Source organism: Lactuca serriola, chromosome 4 (genome assembly GCF_051521515.1).
Source record: "Lactuca serriola cultivar US96UC23 chromosome 4, Lser_US96UC23_V15, whole genome shotgun sequence".
Lineage (NCBI taxonomy): Eukaryota > Viridiplantae > Streptophyta > Magnoliopsida > Asterales > Asteraceae > Lactuca > Lactuca serriola.
In genome coordinates, this window is record NC_136411.1 from 238,070,384 (window position 1) to 238,089,472 (window position 19,089).

The window sequence follows — 19,089 nt, forward strand, 5'->3', positions numbered from 1 at the left end:
TAATTGATTGAAAAATGAGAAAACTTAATTTAATTGATTAAATCATTAGTTTTCTCACTTGGCTTGTTTAGTGCAGATCAAATGGCAGACTTGAAGTTTTTCGATAACCACAACATTGTTGCTTTCCTGTTTGATCCTCCTGCTGCACACAAAGAATTCAAGTCCTTGATTCATGGACTCAAGATATTTGTCTTGCACATGCCTTCAGGACAAATCCCATCATTTGTCAAAACTTAGTAAAGCAATTCTGGAACAAGGCTTCTGTGCATAAAAGAGAAGATGGTGAAGACTTAGTTGAATCAGTTGTTCATGGAAAGAAGATTGTAGCGACTGAGCAAATTATTCACGAACTACTGCAAATCAATGACCAGTCAGGGTTTCTAACTGAGATTTTCATGGGACAAACTGAAGAGAATATTGAAAAGATGGGCTATGAAGGAGTGTTTCCACCTACCGTGAAGAGGTTGTAGCCTCACTATCGATTTCTTGCTCACTCCTTCATAATTTGCATCTCAGGGAGGAAATCCGGTGCTGATGAGATTTCCTTGTTGAAAACTGGTGTTATTGTTGCTCTTGCTATAGGTATCGATTTCAACTTTTCAATATACATTTTGAACGAGATGATGAGCAACTTGGAAAGAAAGAGGAAGGACAAGTTTCTGATGTTCCCAAGGTTTCTCCAAATGATATTTGACAGTAAATATCTAGAGTTGGAAAGAAGAGGAGAAAATTTGGACTTGAAGTCCTTGGGTGCAAATACATTTGGGCTGATGAAACAAAACCACAAGGGTACAAAATATGAATTCAAAGGAAAGTGCCCACTGGAGAAATTTGGCTAGTTTGCGGATATCAATGATGCATCAGAATAAGAGAGGTCATCGGGCAATGAAAATGATGAAGATGATGTTATCACTACTTCTGAGCATGAAGAAGAACCAGTTCCTCCAGTTGCAATCATTGTCGAGGAACATGTACCAATGGTTAATCTGGAGGTGAATGATGATTATGATGATGATGATGATGATGATGAAGAGGATATGGATCAAGGTGGTGATCTATCTGGTTTTGATAATGATGAATTATTCCTCGATTTTGAGCAGGGTCATGATTTAAGGCTAAGCAATAACGATCTCGATGCGTTCTTCGATAATGTCCATGATGTTGTACAACCTGCAATGGAGAAATCGGGAGATAGTGATGTTCTCAAGATGACGCCTCCAACTTCTAATCAGATGGCCTACATTTTAGCTAATCTGGATTAAACTAGAAGGATTCCTCCCCTTCCAGTTGCTACTCCAACCTCTTTGTCATCTGAAGGTGAAGAGTCGATCCAAGTCCATGAGTGCTTGTTAGGGAACAAGCTCCGCCAGTCCAACAATCCACTGCAACAATGTGACAACCCGAAACTTCTATTTTGTTCATCTATACAATTCGATCAATGTTAGACTCATTTCTGTTGCCTTTTAGCACTGTTTAAGGGTTCGTTTAAGTGTTCTAAGCTTGAGTACAACCAAGGTCGAGATTAGGGATGAGTTATCAGGTCATAGAAGTAGCAAATTGGGCCATACACACCTTTAGGAGGAGTGTACGGTCGTACACATGGGTGTATAGTCGTACACCCCCTTACGGCCGCACACCCACCTCTATATATATGAGGAGACCCCCTTCCTTCATTCTTTTCTTCTTTTGGCTGCACACTACTATTTTCTCTCTCTAGAATCTTGATCTAAGAACCCTCCAAAGGCTTCAAGAACGTGAGTATTCCATCCTCTAGCTTGTTATACTTGTAAGACCTCTTGATCTAAGCCTTGATTCATCAAGTTTCATCATGTTCTTCATCCCTTAAAGGAGTATGGCCGCACAACTTCATAAGGTTGGCCGTACACCCCCTTAAAGGACTCCAAAGTGAGAGTTTGACCCTTATCTTCTAGTTGGACATGACCCTAGCCTTGATTTAATTTAAAGTTGACAAATTTGGCATGAACATGAAGGGTGTACGGCTGCACACCCCTTGTACGGCCGCACACACCTCTTAGGGCCGTAAACCCACTTTGATGATCATTTTAGGCCTCAAAATCGCATTGCAACTAAGCATGGAACCTAGAACACTTCTTGGATGTTAGTTAGAGCCTTGGACACACCTCAAAATCACACCTCTTCATGAGTGTACGGACATACACTAATGGTCGCACACTCATGGTCGTACACACCCTTAAGGTGGCCGTACACCTCCCTCACTCAATCACATGTGATTTTTACACTTAGTTCAATTCCCGTCATGTCTAGTAGTTAAATACCCTAATTTGACTCCTATGTGTTATCACATGTTAAATAGGATCTTATTGTGTTCGAGGCTTCAGTAGACACTCAACATCTCATAACGATCTTTCATTCAAACTAATCACTCGAGGTGAGTTCATACCCTACATTTTCCGGGTTTTTAATGTTTTCAGGGGAATACAAGTAAAAGCACGAGTCATCTTGTGTTCAAATATATTATTTTGTTTAATATATTTATGTTATCAATATACGGCGAATATAGAAATCAAATTATACAAAACGTGTTAGGATATGAACCTTGCAAAATCCGTGTTCAAAACTAAGGAAATGAACTCATGAATCATGAAACCAATGATATTATCTTATAAAGATTCATGTTAATAACAAAAAGGGTTTTGTTGTACGTAAAGTAATTAATCTAACTGGAGACACGTCCTTAGGCGCTTACAAACTTAACTAAGTGGAGGACTACCCCTTATGAACCAGAATCTCCTGGAGGGAGAGTGTGATTTTTGTGTATAGATCTATATGGGACTGACTATCCTGCACCTTGCTGCTAGCTAAAGTAGGACCGACAGGTCTACAGGTGACAAAGTCATAGAGGATAATGGTGCCCGATTCGCGCCATATCAAGTTAATATATGGTCATAAAGCTCGCAATGTAGATAACAACGGTGTATTTACGTAATAATAGATCGAACAAACGAACTTTAGAGTTAATAACTAAGTGATCATAGGAGGGTATTAGTAATACTTTTACGAATCAGATCACCATGTTTTCAATTAGTTTTATTTATGTAATAAGAAGAATGTACATCACTGGGAGTAGCCAGGGTTTTCAAAAGGGAACAATGCTTAACCAATATAAGTATGGTAGATACTTGTAGTTTCTAAATTAGAACGAGTAATTCAATAGTTTTCAACTAAGAGAATTGTAGGATTTCCTTGGGTAATCATTTGTATTTTATAAACAGATGGTCTATAAATCAGCTAACGTATATTCATATTTCTTCCATAACTCCTTGGCTTATGCGTGACTAGTATGAACCAAGAAGTCATAGAAGAAATGGGTTTAATCATGCTTTTCATAAGAAAATAAGGGATTTTCTTGAGGAACATTTTCAATTGATATCAAAGAATCATTTTTCTTGAGGTTTATATATTTATTTCACCAGACAGTATAAGATTTTCCGGGAAAGATATCGCACTTTTCAAAAGAACCGAGAACTGTTATCCTAAAACAAAATGCTTATGAACTCACCAGCTTTATGCTGATACTCTTTCAAAACTTACTTGTATTCTCAGGGCTCTAGTAGATAGGTACACCCCCCGAAGTTTTGAGAAGACTTCTTAGTACCGTACTGCGACTCCTGTTGTCTTCTATATTTCCCTTGATGTTTTAAAATATGTAATGTTTAAAAAACTTATGTAAAACTTATACTTATTAATGAAATAGTTGGATGTACTTTGATTACTATAATTCATGTGTTGTGATACTTACATGACATCATTCGCACCCGAACGTTTCCGCCGTTCTGGTTTGAGGGTATGACAGATTGATATTAGAGCCTTGGTTAAGTGAACTCGGTATATCAATCATAAAAGATTTACAACTATAAACACATTGGGATAAAAACACTCTGACTAAGAATTTTACTTTAAAAATATATATCAATATGTTATAAAAGTATAAGTGTATATTCAGAATGTGTATATACTAGAACAAGAATCACAAGAAGAACAAAATAAAAGTTTTTTGAGGTTGGACACTACGGTTAAACCTGGGCAGTTATGTAATCTTGTCTAGGATCAATATAGCCTGATCAACTATATTTATGCGAGACATGACCAACATGTGCTTGGGAGTGATTGTAGTGTTGCAACAAGTCTAAAACTTACCTAGGTACCCGAAAAATTCTAGAACCAAACATAAAGGTTAAAAATACTATTGGAGTATTTTAGTTACTATAAGATAACAACAAAATACCGAACATACAATTACAATACTATAGAAGTAGTACTAGACTAAACGTCTGTTAACTATCTCTTTACCCCCATTCTTGTGTAGATATCATGGCGGGATTCCATCTCCCTGGCGACCCGTACTCTCCCAAAGACGATGACCCCACATAACAGTTTCCCGAAGAGGCCGATATAGAGCCTGAAGTTGAGAACTTACCTCAAGTAGCCCCGATACCAAATCCTAATCCCCAGCTTGTTCTAGAAGGCCCAACATTTATGTGGGTCGGAAGCCTGGATAGATGGAGTCATGAGCAAGGCCAACCCCGCCCGTACAATGGAGATCGCCGCTTCTATAATGTGAACGAGGGAGGCTCCGCAGACAGAGCTCTTCCAATTATAATCCGCCGAGTGGCCCGCAATGTTGAGATAAGCGTGGCAACCATTCAAAGAACAATAGAAATTGAGGCAGACTCGGATGCCAACACAAACCGCATTCGAAATCTCAAAGCAGCTTATGCGAGGGCTATCAGAGACAACGAGGCCCTGCAGCAAGAGTTAGCCGCAACTCGAGTTGATGTCATTGAGAACCGAACCCGTCTGTCAGTGTATGAAAGACACCTGCTTGATATGGAACGCCAACTAGCTAACTTAAGGATCCGTTCGAGGAGTGTCCGTCGCTAGTAGGAAATACTCTACTCATACTTTCTTTTAGTTAAGAATTACCTTCCTACCTATGCTCTAAGTAGCACTTTTCCTCGTAAACATTTCTGTATTGCAAGTACTATTTTACTAGTTCTTCATGCTGTCAAATTTTCCCTCTATTGGTATGTTGTAGACCTACTCGTAGGTCAAACTTTTCCTAACTCTATGTAATCTTAATACCAACTATAGAGACAACAGTCTTATTTCAGTTAAAGGTCATCATTAGCAAAAATATATCTTAGATCGGTAACATGCAAACTAAGTAACTTTATCAAAGTCGTACCACTATTTCATCTTCGAAACACATTCATAGGTTGTACTCTTACCCTAGACGATCACTCCTTTCCCATCAATCTCATGCCAATATCTATAAAGAGCTTCGATGTTATAATCGGCATGGATGGGTTGAGCCTCAATCACGCTGATAACCTTTGTTTTGAGAAAACGATTCGTCTCAATCTTCCCTCTGGTGAAACCCTCATGATATATGGCGATAAACTCAGCTCGAACCTCCGTATAATTTCGTACATCAAAGCCCAAAATTTTCTGTGAAAGGAGTGTCATGCATTCCTAGCCCATGTCATTAACGAGAAATATGAAGTTAAAGACCTTGAGAGCATCCCCAAAGCCTGCAATTTTTCTGATGTCTTTCCCGAAGGGCTTCCGGGAATTCCTCCCGAGCGCCAAGTCAAGTTTCATATCGACTTAATCCCCGGAGCTACTCTTGTATCCTCCATCACGTCTAACGTCTGTGGGAGTGCAAAAGTTATCCAGCCAGCTCAATGAACTGATCAACAAAGGATTCATAAGTCTGCGTTATGTGAGCTTTATTATGAATTGTTTTCAAATCTTTTTGAAAGTTAGAAATCGATGTCCACCAATCGAAGGTAACTTAGTTCGGATGACACTCGGTCTCTAATCATCCTAGAAACTTACTTCTATTCTTACTAGGACTACATCATAGGGATGTAAATCGAATCATTGAGAACCAAATAACAAAATGGAAAATTTTCATGCATATATAAGCATTTAGAATATATCCAGAGGCAACCATTGTTGCTCACAAGTTCATTTTCTCAACATGTAGCAGATCATGCCTCCGAAGAAACATAGCCAGCCCAACAGTAAAACACCAATCCTTCAGATGCATTCAGCTACGTTTCAAGCTATAGTCACAGTAGCCATAGCAACTGCCACGACTCTCCTTAATACTAACAACACGAATATTAGTGGGAATGTTAACGACAATCCTGATCGTGGTGATAACCAATTTCAGCAACAAGTGCATGTTGGTAAAGACACACCGGACTTCAAACCTAATATCCTGAAACGAAAGTTCGAGAACGAGAAAGGGAGTTGATCAACTCAAGGACCTACTGAAAGGCAATGAACTGGGTTAGTCAACACCCCCGTCAGCCCTGCTATTCCAACACCAACCACACCATACTTGGGAAACCTCCCATACTATAGTGAATGCAACTACCATCATTATGGAGTCTGCCGAGTGTTGCATTGCAATAGATGCAACAAGAAGGGACACACCGCCCACATCTGTAGGACCCCAGTCGAGTTCATCACTTCGAATAACAATGTTGGGACTAGTCCAATATGTCACCTATGTGGTGGAGTAGGATATTTCAAGAAAGACTGTCCAACAGAGAAGAACGACGGGGGAGCAGGAGGAGTTTGACCCCAGATAATGGGGAAACATCAAAGAACCCTGCTATATTTTGGTACGCTTTCAAAATCCCCAATAATTGTTTATAATTCTGATTACTCTTTCGTTCAAATTAAATCCCAACATTCATATAAAATTTGAAGCCCTAATGGGTAAACTATGGTGTATTAGTGTATATGTTAAGGTCAGTTATACACGACTTGTATACACCAAGTGATTATAGAGAGGCCTAGTAAGAATCATTTCATAAAAAGTCCAGAATTTCAAAGTATCAAAACCCTTGTACTAGTAGTACTCGCCAACGTCGAATCAAAAACAGGAAACACTAGAAACATACACCCCAAGTCACCAATGTTCTAACAAAACGCTCCATCTGAACTAACTTAACGCGTGATTCTACGACGTCATTCCGCTTAGTCTGACTAAGTCTATGTCATACCAAACCCGCACATCCCTAAGGTGACCCTTCGCCTTAAACCGCTCGAATCCCAAAACTCACGTCACTCATAATGGCAAACTAGATGCGAACTTCGAAAATTCATCTCCCTTCCAAAACCTGAAAGTATTCACACGAAGAGTATGGCATCCACCTGTAACCTTCCTTAAGCATCCTAGGTAGACCATTCTGGGATTACCATTCGAGCAACAAGGCCAGTTCAGGCACAGAGGCTAGGGACAAATACGGTTAACCTATCCATGAATAATGTACATACGAGGGTTGTATATAATTAAGATTCTACTGACTTAGGATGTGTGTGTTCGCCTTATCTCTTGTTCCTTGTCTGGTTGTGGACCTAGGGCAGAGTCACTCATCTGACCTCCTTGTCAATCTTAATTGTATATGACTTGTGTGCACGGGAAAATGAGATGAACGAGGCATGAATCCTACCACGAACTTCAAGACAAAGGTTACACGGGACCTCAATAAGGGGCATTCTACCAGTTGGATGAACATTATAGAACAAGCTAAGCCTACCCACCCTTCACAGATCAGAACAACAGATACAACAGTGAAGATCCACTAAAACACCCAGCGAGAATCCAAATTCACTGGAGAACGCGAGGGTTTTTATGAAACTCAGGTACCCTACCAATCTTAGGGAAGTGTCTATCCGATGAGACACTTGTGATACCCTTCATCTTTTCCAAGTGCAGGAATTATATTCCATGTTTGAATTTCGGGACAAAATTCCCTCTAACGGGGGGATGATGTGACAACACAGAACTTCTATCTTGTTCATCTATTCAATTCGATCAATGTTAGACTCGTTTCTGTTGCCTTTTAGCACTATTTAAGGGTTCGTTTAAGTGTTTTAAGCTTGAGTACAACCAAGGTTGAGATTAGGGATGAGTTATCAAGTCATAGAACTAGCAAATTGGGCCATACACTCCTTTAGGAGGAGTGTACGACCGTACACATGGGTGTACAGCCGTACACCCCCTTATTGCCGCACACCCACCTCTATATATATGAGGACACCCCATTCCTTCATTCTTTTCTTCTTTTGGCTGCACACTACTACTTTCTCTCTCTAGAATCTTCATCCAAGAACCCTCCAATGGATTCAAGAACGTGAGTATTCCATCCTCTAGCTTGTTATACTTGTAAGACCTCTTGATTTAAGCCTTGATTCATCAAGTTTCATCATGTTCTTCATCCCTTGAAGGAGTACGGCCGCACACCTTCATAAGGTTGGCCGTACACCCCTTTAAAGTCCTCCAAAGTGAGAGTTTGACCCCTATATTCTAGTTGGAGATGACCCTAGGCTTGATTCACTTGAAAGTTGACAAATTTGGCATGAACATGAAGGGTGTACGGCCACACACCCCTTGTACGACCGCACACACCTCTTAAGGCCGTAAGCCCATGTTAATGATCATTTTAGGCCTCAAGCTCACATTACAACTAATCATGGAACCTAGAACACTTCTTGGATGCTAGTTAGAGCCTTGGAAACACCTCAAAAGCACACCTCTTCATGAGTGTACGGACATACACTCATGGTCGTACACACCCTTAAGGTGGCCGTACACCTCCCTCACTCAATCACATGTGATTTTTACACTTAGTTCAAGTGTTTCCAAGTCCCTCGAGTGGTTTCCCGTCATGTCTAGTAGTGAAATACCCTAATTTGACTCCTATATCTGTTATTACATGTTAAATAGGATCTAATTGTGTTTAAGGCTTTAGTAGACACTCAACATCTCATACCGATCTTTCATTCAAACCATTCACTCAAGGTGAGTTCATACCCCTAAATTTTTTGAGTTTTTAATGTTTTCAGGGGGAATACAAGTAAAAGCACGAGTAATCTTGTGTTCAAATATATTATTTTGTTTAATATATTTCTGTTATCAATATACGGCGAATATAGAAATCAAATTATACAAAACGTGTTAGGAAATGAACCTTGCAAAAGCCGTGTTCAAAACTAAGGAAATGAACACCAATGATATTATCTTATAAAGATTCATGTTAATAACAAAAAGGGTTTTGCTGTATTATTATTTGTAAAGTGATTAATCTAATTGGAGACACGTCCTTAGGCGCTTACAAACTTAACTAAGTGGAGGACTACCCCTTATGAACCAGAATCTCCTGGAGGGAGAGTGTGATTTTTGTGTATAGATCTATATGGGACTGACTATCCCGCACCTTGCTGCTAGCTAAACTAGGACTAACAGGTCTACGGGTGACAAAGTCATAGAGGATAATGGTGCCCTATTTGCGCCATATCAAGTTAATATATGGTCATAAAGCTCGCAATGTAGATAACAACGGTGTATTTACGTAATAATAGATCGAATGAACGAACTTTAGAGTTAATAACTAAGTGATCACAGGAGGGTATTAGTAATACTTTCAGGAATCAGATCACCATGTTTTCAATTAGTTTTATTTATGTAATAAGACTAATGTACATCATTGGGAGTAGCCAGGCTTTTCAAAAGGGAACAATGCTTAACCAATATAAGTATGGTAGATACTTGTACTTTCTAAATTAGAACGAGTAATTCAATAGTTTTCAACTAAGGGAAATATAGGATTTCCCAGGGTAATCATCTGTATTTTATAAACATATGGTCTATAAATCAACTAATGTATATTCATATTTCTTCCATAACTACTTGGCTTATACGTGACTAGTATGAACCAAGAAGTCATAGAAGAAATGGGTTTAATCATGCGTTTTATAAGTAAATAAGGGATTTTCTTGAGGAACATTTTCAACTGATATCAAAGAATCATTTTTCTTGAGCTTTATATATTTATTCCACCAGACAGTATAAAATTTTCCGGGAAAGATATCGCACTTTTCAAAAGAACCGAGAACTGTTATCCTAAAACAAAATGCTAATGAACTCACCAGCTTTATGTTGATACTCTTTAAAAACTTACTTGTATTATCAGGGCTCTAGTAGACAGGTACACCCCCGAAGTTTTGAGAAGAATGCTTAGTACCGTACTGCAACTCCTGTTGTCTTCTATATTTCCCTTGATGTTTTAAAATATGTAATGTTTAAAAAACTTATGTAAAACTTATACTTATTAATGAAATAGTTGGATGTACTTTGATTACTATAATTCATGTGTTGTGATACTTACATGATGTCATCCACCCCCGAACGTTTCCGCCGTTCTGGTTTGGGGGTGTGACAAACTGCAACAACAGTCCAACCAACCCATGAAGAAAGTCAAGTTTTGAAAGAAGGACCAAGTGTTGCTCGATCTTCTTATGAAGTCGAGAGCACTTCAGCTCCTGAGGGTTCCTCTCCACCACAACATGTGCACGATGCTGCCTCCGAGAGGCTTGCCGATTTTTTGGCACAATAAGATTATGACCCTTCAACCCGAGCCAAATAGATATCTATAGGTGTAGGAAGTTCAAGGGGAGCCGACCCATCGATTTCAGAATTTAGAGCAGAGATTGGAATATTAAACTAGAAGATTATTGAGAAGGACATTTTGATTGGAAATCTCAAAATTCAAGTTTCCGAGCTTGAGGAAGAAATTCCACTAAACTCAAAACAAATTTCTTCTTTACAGCTCAACCTTGGAGCTTTGACTGTTGGATACTACGACTTGAAGAACAAGCTAATAGCAGAATTTGGCGACAAATTTAAATCAACTGTCGAAGACCCAAAAGAAGTCGAGACTTCTCAATATGCCCCTACCAATACATCTCAACCCGATCTGCTTGATAATACTCCACCAGTCAGAACCACAAGAATTGTTGACCGATTTGAGGATGAACTTGCTGAAGCCAATCCAAGAGTGATTCTCAATCAAGCTCGGCTACCGGCATCTTCACAAAAGAAGGGGAAGTGGAACTTCATGAAAAATTAAGATCAGAATGTTTGTGGAGACCAGCCCCAACTCATTGTGACTGATCTTGGAAAAAGGCGGTTCAGAGATAGGTACGGTGACCAGTCAGGGATTCTTATGTGGGGCTTTCATGACAAATTAAATTGTTGGATGATAAAGCAAAACGGTGGAAATGTGGATTATTACAAGGACAAGAATGATTTTTCTTCTTTGACAAAAGTGGACCTCACTAAGCTTTCTGAAGCCCCATTCTCCAACCCAGCCAATGATCCTCGCATAACTTATTTCAAACTCTTCTTGGAAAATCAAGTTAAGAGGAAATTTGATGGGATGAAGACCATTGAATCCTTGTTGAAAAAAGCCAAAGATGTGTTCCTAAGAACAACAAGAGCTTCAAGAATGTTATGTGGCCTCCAACAAAGCAGATGGAATTGATTCCTATTGTTAAGCATTTTTGTGATGGATCAGTATGCAATATGGAATAATGGGTTGTTATTGAAGCCAAAACTTTTGCTGTCATCAAATTCCCAGATGGTGACTTTCGTATCATTGATAAGAAAGCTTTGCTACAATTTGGTGAAAGGGACATCCACACTTTCGCTGAACATCAAATTATATACAAGCATGAGATCATGGAGGTTGCTGCCAAGGAATTTACAAGCACGATCACTAAGGTTATCGAGAAGAAGATATTTCTAGGGGCTATGGGAAGATCTGATGTGCTGGTGATAGAAAAAGACGGAAGTCATGCTAGCCTCAAACCAAGGGGGGACTATTAGGTTATATTTTGTTAGTTTGGGCTAGGCATCCATGTGTATAGGTCTTGTTAGTCTTTGTATGGGTATTTAGGGTGTTTACGGTTGGGTGAATCGAAAACATGTTGTTTTCGGTTCAAGTGGTGTTTGTGGCTGCAAGGATGATTGCGGTCATGAACCCATTTGTGGTTCACTGTTCCCTATATATATATATATATATATATATATATATATATATATATATGTGTGTGTGTGTGTGTGTGTGTGTGTGTGTGTGTGTGTCAGTCTTGTCAGAATGAACGACGGTTGTCTGTGTGTGTTCCATTGTACCTGACGTTTACGGCTCAATACAAATGTGTGCAATTTGGATCATTATTGCTTCTACTTCTTGTTCTCATTGATTATAGTTTGTTCTTGTGTTTGATCACTAGTTGGTTCCAGATTTGGGGACTTACCGTACTCCTATGTACGCCCAACGTACTAAAAAAAAGCCAAAAGTCCCACAAAAGCTCTTAATGGTTAAGACAAGGATTTCCAAACTCAAATATGACCCTAAGGAGATGTCTTAACATGTTAAGTTGGCATTTTTACTCCTTTGCAAGGCTTAATGGGACCAAATCCTCACTAAACTCCATAATAATCACCCAAAATCATGCATGGTCCAAAATAACTCATCAATATGACATTTTTTGAACAAGGGACCTCCCAAATGACAAGATCCAGAAATCTAAGATTTTGGAGTAGCTCATACTCACAAGGATGACTCTAAGAGCCAAAATAAACCCAAAACATTCCTTAAAATATATCTTATACCTAGATTCATCATGTTAGAAACTTTATACCTCTAGAAGGTAGACCAAGGTGCACAAAGCATGGATCAAAAAGCTTCAAGCAATCCCACACTTCTCAAAGAAACTCCTTCTTCTTCATTGAACAACAAAATGCATGAAAACACTCCAAAACTCAAGAACCTCACCAATGGAGGCTAGGGTTTTGATTTTAGGCTTTAAAGGGATGGAGGCTGAAGATAATAGGGTTTGGTGTTGAGTTAAGGAGCTTAAATAAGGTCCAAGACCCTAAATTAGGGTGTGGGTATGACTGGAGTATGCCATGCGTAACTTTGGTATGCCCAACATACTCCAAGGAGCACCCGTGACTTCCCTGCCTAGTATGGCCAACGTACTTCCCATGTACGCCCCGCGTACTAGGCTCAACCCTAAAACTACCAAACTTTCGTAGGCCATAACTTCTTCATTCTAAGTTTGTTTTCAATGATCCTTATATCCATGGAAAGGTAAAGAGAAGCTCTACACTTCTATAAACTCATCTTTTCCCTAAAACTTCTCGAAAACATTCATAAAAGGTCCAAACTGCCAATTTACGGTTATACCCTTGAGCTTTAAATGACAAAACAAACTCCCAAATGATCTAACTTATATTACCCACACCTAAATGGGTCTAAATATCTCTTTCCAAAGTCTTTCCGCCTTATGATAACCAATCTTCGGGTTACTGCCCCAAATTAGGAAACGATTCGGAACAGGGTGTTACAACTCCCCCTAACTTAAATTAGATTTCATCCTCAAAATCACTCCTTACCACCATCCTAGAAAATAAAGCTCCGAGCAATACCTCCTAATGCCAAACAAGTCACTGATCCTTTAACTATTGAACCGATACGTTACTGCTATCATTTAGAAGCTTCATAACTTGCCTGACCTCAACACAGGTAGAACCTTTCCAAAACACAATCACAAGGGCCTCTTTCTACCATCAAAACTGAAGCGTCCTTTTGACCCTGAACCTTCTAACTGATATCATGGGCATACAGATTGCTTAATCCTTAACTTGTTGAGGTAAATATCTTGCATATATACACTAACAACTCCCAAAGCAAGTCTCGACGAAAAGTCAACTCAGTACATAACTCATAACCTGAGATCCAACGATTTACACGTGCATTTCACTCGAAGTCTATAGATTCACGGTGACCTCCATCTAAACTAGGATATAAAATTCCACAATCCACTGCTGAGACTGCCAGTCTCATACCTGGTCCAGCCACCAGGTTCCTGAGAGTCCAACTGATAAGGCTACCCTAGCCAATGCGTCACTCTTATGTCACTCACTAACCACATAGTCAACCCATTCTAGCCATGATCCAATACCTTGACCCAACCGGTCTCTAACGGGTCTCACGCATACTGTCATAACCATACAGGCTTCACCCACGAGACTCACTCAGTCTATACCAACAAACGGGCCATGCCCACGGGTTTCACCCAATCGAGAGCTATGTAGGCCTAACCTTGCCTCGGACCATAATGGTCTTCCTCTCATAACATAGAGAGATTTTCCGACAATATTGTCCACCTTGCCCTAGGCATGAGCTAATCTTCCTTCCTACCAATGACAACCCCAACGATGATCTTCCTTAATCTAGAGAATACTATGATCCCATCGCAGACTTACAACATTTCCACAACTGTTTATTATCCTGGTGAATGCTACGGCCACCTCATAGTATTAAAGCACTTCCACTGATGCCATGGGCCCACCCCTAGTCTTATCTTCCATCTCCTATACCAACCACAATCAGCATGAGTCGATCCCGCATCCAATTATACCCTAATCATGTGTTCGAGTCATGAGGCTCTAACACCATACTTGACCTGGGTCCATCCACATACCCGCCACGCGTCACTACTAATTACAACGAAACCCAAATATCCTTTCTTGTGCAACCCCTTAGACCAATGATTCTCCCCCACTTGGGTTCGACTGCGCCCTTCCAATCCTCAAGATTTGATGAATTTCCAATCCATCTCGCAACCTTACGATTCAAATTGTCAACAACATGAGCTTACAAATGCCAGCATTCCATTAATAGCCCATTTCGATGATCGCACAAACTCTTGAAATCCAGATAAATACTCCCCATAATCCCCACAAGTCTGATAACCACATAACCACAATCGTTTCCCATGATACATAACCAAATCCTTAATTCCTTTATGTTTGTAACCATGAGTATAACCGATGACCGGAACTAGCGAATCTTCACTCCATCTCCCCATTATCCGAAGGATCTATGCATTCTAATCATCTTTAACCCTTATGATTATGAAATTCCCCTGACACTTCCAATGTCTAAACAAACTCATGTGACCGCCACCTTCATCTTCCTGCGACTGCTCCTTCCCTAGCAACAGTAGTGATTGGACTCATAGGTCCTTCCATAGACGACTGTCGTTCCCACCTGAACAAATTCTAACACGTTTGAAATCTACCTTAGTTGATGAACTAATCATGGTAATTCATTAATAGATCTTCCAAGAGACACCCCTAAGTTGATCCCGTCAATGAACCGAACAAACTGAATCCCAATCAGCAAGATAAGACCCACTAATAAATCTTGGCATACAAAAATGGCATATAAAAATTCTTGATGATATAACCTAGGAAATAACAGAGAACTAAACCAAAGATAATGCTTACCTAAACCAATACAAGATTCCAAGGCAATAAAAATACTGATAATAAGCATGAAGAAAGCAAAAGATAACATACTCGTAATAGTATCTGATGAAACTCTAACCTCCCCCGACTGACACTGCAATGCTTGGCTCCTCACTATTGGGGCTCCTTCCCTACCCTCATGACCGTCAATGATCCTCAAAGTAACTGGAGCAGGTGCACTCACTGCTCCACCCTTGAACATCGGATAGTCGGCCTTCTTGTGTCTTACCTGGTAGTAGTGAAAACACATCGGAACAAACCCACGGGGGCAATCCTTGCTAAAATAACCCATATGACCACAACTGAAACATCCTCGGCCTATCTCCCGACATCCTCCCTCATGGGTCCTCCCACACTTGGCACAAAGGCTCCGACCCTGATGGCCTCCTAAATGTGAATCTTGAGTCCTTGGCCTTGTAGCGTCCCAAAATTAAGACCCAAGAATTTCATTTTAATTTAATAAAATCAGTGTTCCAAAGCATCATCAATACAATCCATAGAAAATAAGTGTATCAAACATCATATCAGATCAGAGTGAATAACAAAAAGCAGAATGAGGTGGTGTGTGCCCTGCAATCATCCCGAGCCCTTCCCTTTGGAACTGGAAGTACCTAAAACATAAACTAAAACCCGTAAGCACAAATCTTAGCGAGTTCCCAAAAATACCACATACCATACAATATAAACACATAATGGGTCCCACCCGGCATCGAGCCCTGCTCGATATACAAATCGGGCCCCATCTAACATACATAATACATATAATAAATAAACACATATACATGCAATCACAAACATACATAGCACACAATATGGTTGTTAGGCCCCACCTGGTAAGCCTACAAGTACATAACACTTGAAAGATTCATGCAAACAACTAGCATACTAACATAACATAATCATGGGGCAACATTGATGCCATCGTGCTAAACCCGATGAGGAAACTCACCTTGCACTACTGAATCACACTAATAATCCCTGGTTGCCGATCCTACGACTCCCCAAGCTATCAATATCAAGTAACACCCAATTAACAACTAGGGTCAAATATATATCCTTCCATCCATACTTAGGGTAAATAGACCATTTTACCCGTTACTTATTTTGGCCCAAGACTAAGGCCCAAACTTTCAATCTAAGAGGCCCAAAAACCAACTATCCATCCAAGGCCCACATATGGCCCAATTTTCCAAATTGGGCCTAAATACTTACATGGCCTGATATGTGCATAATTAGTTAGTTATTTAGTATACACTTTTATTCATTTTTAACTAATTATGTGAATAATATGGACAAAAGGTACTTAATATTGTTTAAATTTTGTTTCAGTCCAAAAGACATGCTTGGGAGTAAAGGGGAACAAGGGAAAGCAATTGAATACCAAAGAATGAAGATTGAGGAACAAAAGTCCATCTACTCGGTGAGTACACGAGTATACTCGACGAGTCCAACTGAATATTCCAGAAGATAGCCACGACTCCTGATTTAAGACGGATAACAACGAGTCTACTCGGCGAGTTGGGTCTGCTACTCGCCGAGTACCCCCTGTTTTGAGATATCTATAAAAATTAAACCTTTATCCGATGGGACGACACTTCTGGCAATTTTTGAAGATCCTTCTGCGATTGAGAGCCCTGGAGGACGCGAATTCTAATCTCCAACCTTTTGAAGAATATAAGCAACTAGGTTAATCATTCCACTTAGCTTTAGGATTTAAGTATGTTTAATCTAGTTAAACTTGTTTTCGTGTGTGATTTTACTGCAACTATGAGCTAATTTCGTTTTTGTTTCTGTTTGGGGAATACCAAGGAACTCCTATGGTTTAATTCTTAGTTTTTGATTAATTTTTTATTGGTGATCTATTAAATTAAGTTTGTTAAAGACCCTTATGCATTAATCACGATTATTTTCTGTTAATTGGAAGACAATTAAGCTGCATGAACATCTCTTAGTTGTTAACCTCATATGTCTATGTGAACACTAATTCATATGCTTAGGAATAATGATTATGAAACTAAGATTAATAAGACAATAATTAGATTAATGTGTGAGCTTGTTTGAGAAACCATCAAACAAGAGGTTAATTGAACCACTAAATTGATTAACCACTACAAATCTTATTTAATCCAAATCATTAATCTAGGGAATTAATTAGTTTAAACACTTGATCACTGCTTAAATTAGTTAATTGTCTAAGGGTTAGGAGTAATGAACATGAACCTAACCACTATAATTGGTAGCCAATAACAATTGATCTATCATAAATACAAATAACCATAGGAGTGAATTGGTTGAACCTAAATAGAAACATCTTTATCAAATTTGGTGAGTTAGTTGTTTGCTTTAGTCATTTAGTTAATTAAGTGTTGCTTAAGTTTCTAGTCTTGTAAAACTAGAAGAAAAACCTTTTACTTTCATTAATTGTTTTAGTTAAAATTAGTTATTAGTTTAATTTTCCGTTCCCTGAGTTCTATACCTTACTTACTAAACTATACCACTAAAAGACAGGTTCACTGCCTTTGTGTGCTAAATTTATAAAAGTAGGGACAAAATAAGTGCACTTTATACACATCAAGTTTTTGGCGCCGTTGCCGGGGAACGGTTCTAAATAATAAATCTAATTCCTAATTTATTCGATCCTTTGTGTAAGTTTACTTGCATAAAGTTACTACAGTTTAGTAGTCAGTAATTAGGTTTTAGCATCTGTTTTAGTTTTTAATATTAAGGTATATTTTTTTCAAAATCACACTGGTACTCGCCGAGTGCAGTCGCACCTACTCGGCGAGTACAAGCGTATTCAGCAGTTAATTTTCAATTTTTTTTAGTACATTTTTGTTCTTTTTACGCTTTTATTCTGTTTATTTCAGGACTTTCATGACCAAAGGATCAAACACCCCACTGGTACCCCCGTTTGAAGATCCCGAAACCACATTGAAAAGAAACAAAGGAAAGGACGTGGAGAGTTCGAGTACACCAAAGAAGTCACCCTTGTCCAATCTGAAGACTATTTTTGGAAAAAAGAAGAGTAGCAAATCAGGAGCATCCAGCGCTTCCTTAGTAATCGACGAACCGGCGAAGGAAGATATCGAGTACGAGACCGAGGAAGAAGAGGACCCGACATATGAGCACGAAACCGAGTCCGAGGAAGAGTTAGCTATCACAATGGCTAACATTGATGAAATCCCCATGGGAGAATGGAAGAAGAGGATGCGAGACGACACTGGCCCGGGACTTGTGCAACCCGCAATTCCCGCGACTGCTACCTTCGAGCTAAAGGGTCATATCCTAGCTTTACTTAAAGAGATACCTTTCTATGGAAAAGACCATGAAGATGCCTACAAACATTTGGACGAAGTCAATGATGTAGCTGATTACTTCAATGTTCCAAATGTGCCCCGCGAGACTCAGCTACTTCGTATGCTTCCGGTGACATTCAAAGGTGCTGCAAAAGACTGGCTCAAGTCACTTCCTCCCGGATCAGTCACCACTTGGGCCAAGATGAAAGAAGAATTCATTGATCACTTTTTCCCACCTTCCAAGATAGCCAAGTTGAAGAAGGCCATTGCTAACTTTGAACAACAAGCTGGAGAGTCGCTATATGAAGCATGGGAGAGGTACACGAGCTTACTAAGAAACTGCCCATACCATGACCTAAACAGCCAGCAAGAAGTATCCATCTTCTATGATGGAGTCAATGTCACAACCAGGCAGTTACTAGACTCGCAAGGCCCGCTCACAAAGAAGCCACCCCTGGTGATAAAATAATTGATTGAAGAATTCTCTAAACACTCTAGAGAATACCACAACCCTAGGCATGATGTCACTAGGGGAGCCGCTTATGCAGCTACTGAAGACTTATCCGCGGT

General features: G+C 39.5%; 1 non-coding gene across 1 annotated transcript; it reads right to left on the reverse strand.

Annotated features, from left to right (window-relative positions):
* Positions 1-18,769: 18,769 nt before the first annotated feature.
* LOC145103571 (small nucleolar RNA R71) lies at positions 18,770-18,876 on the reverse strand. Its single transcript, XR_013706655.1, has one exon. It is a non-coding gene; the product is annotated as a small nucleolar RNA R71 (small nucleolar RNA).
* Between the last annotated feature and the right edge of the window lie 213 nt (positions 18,877-19,089).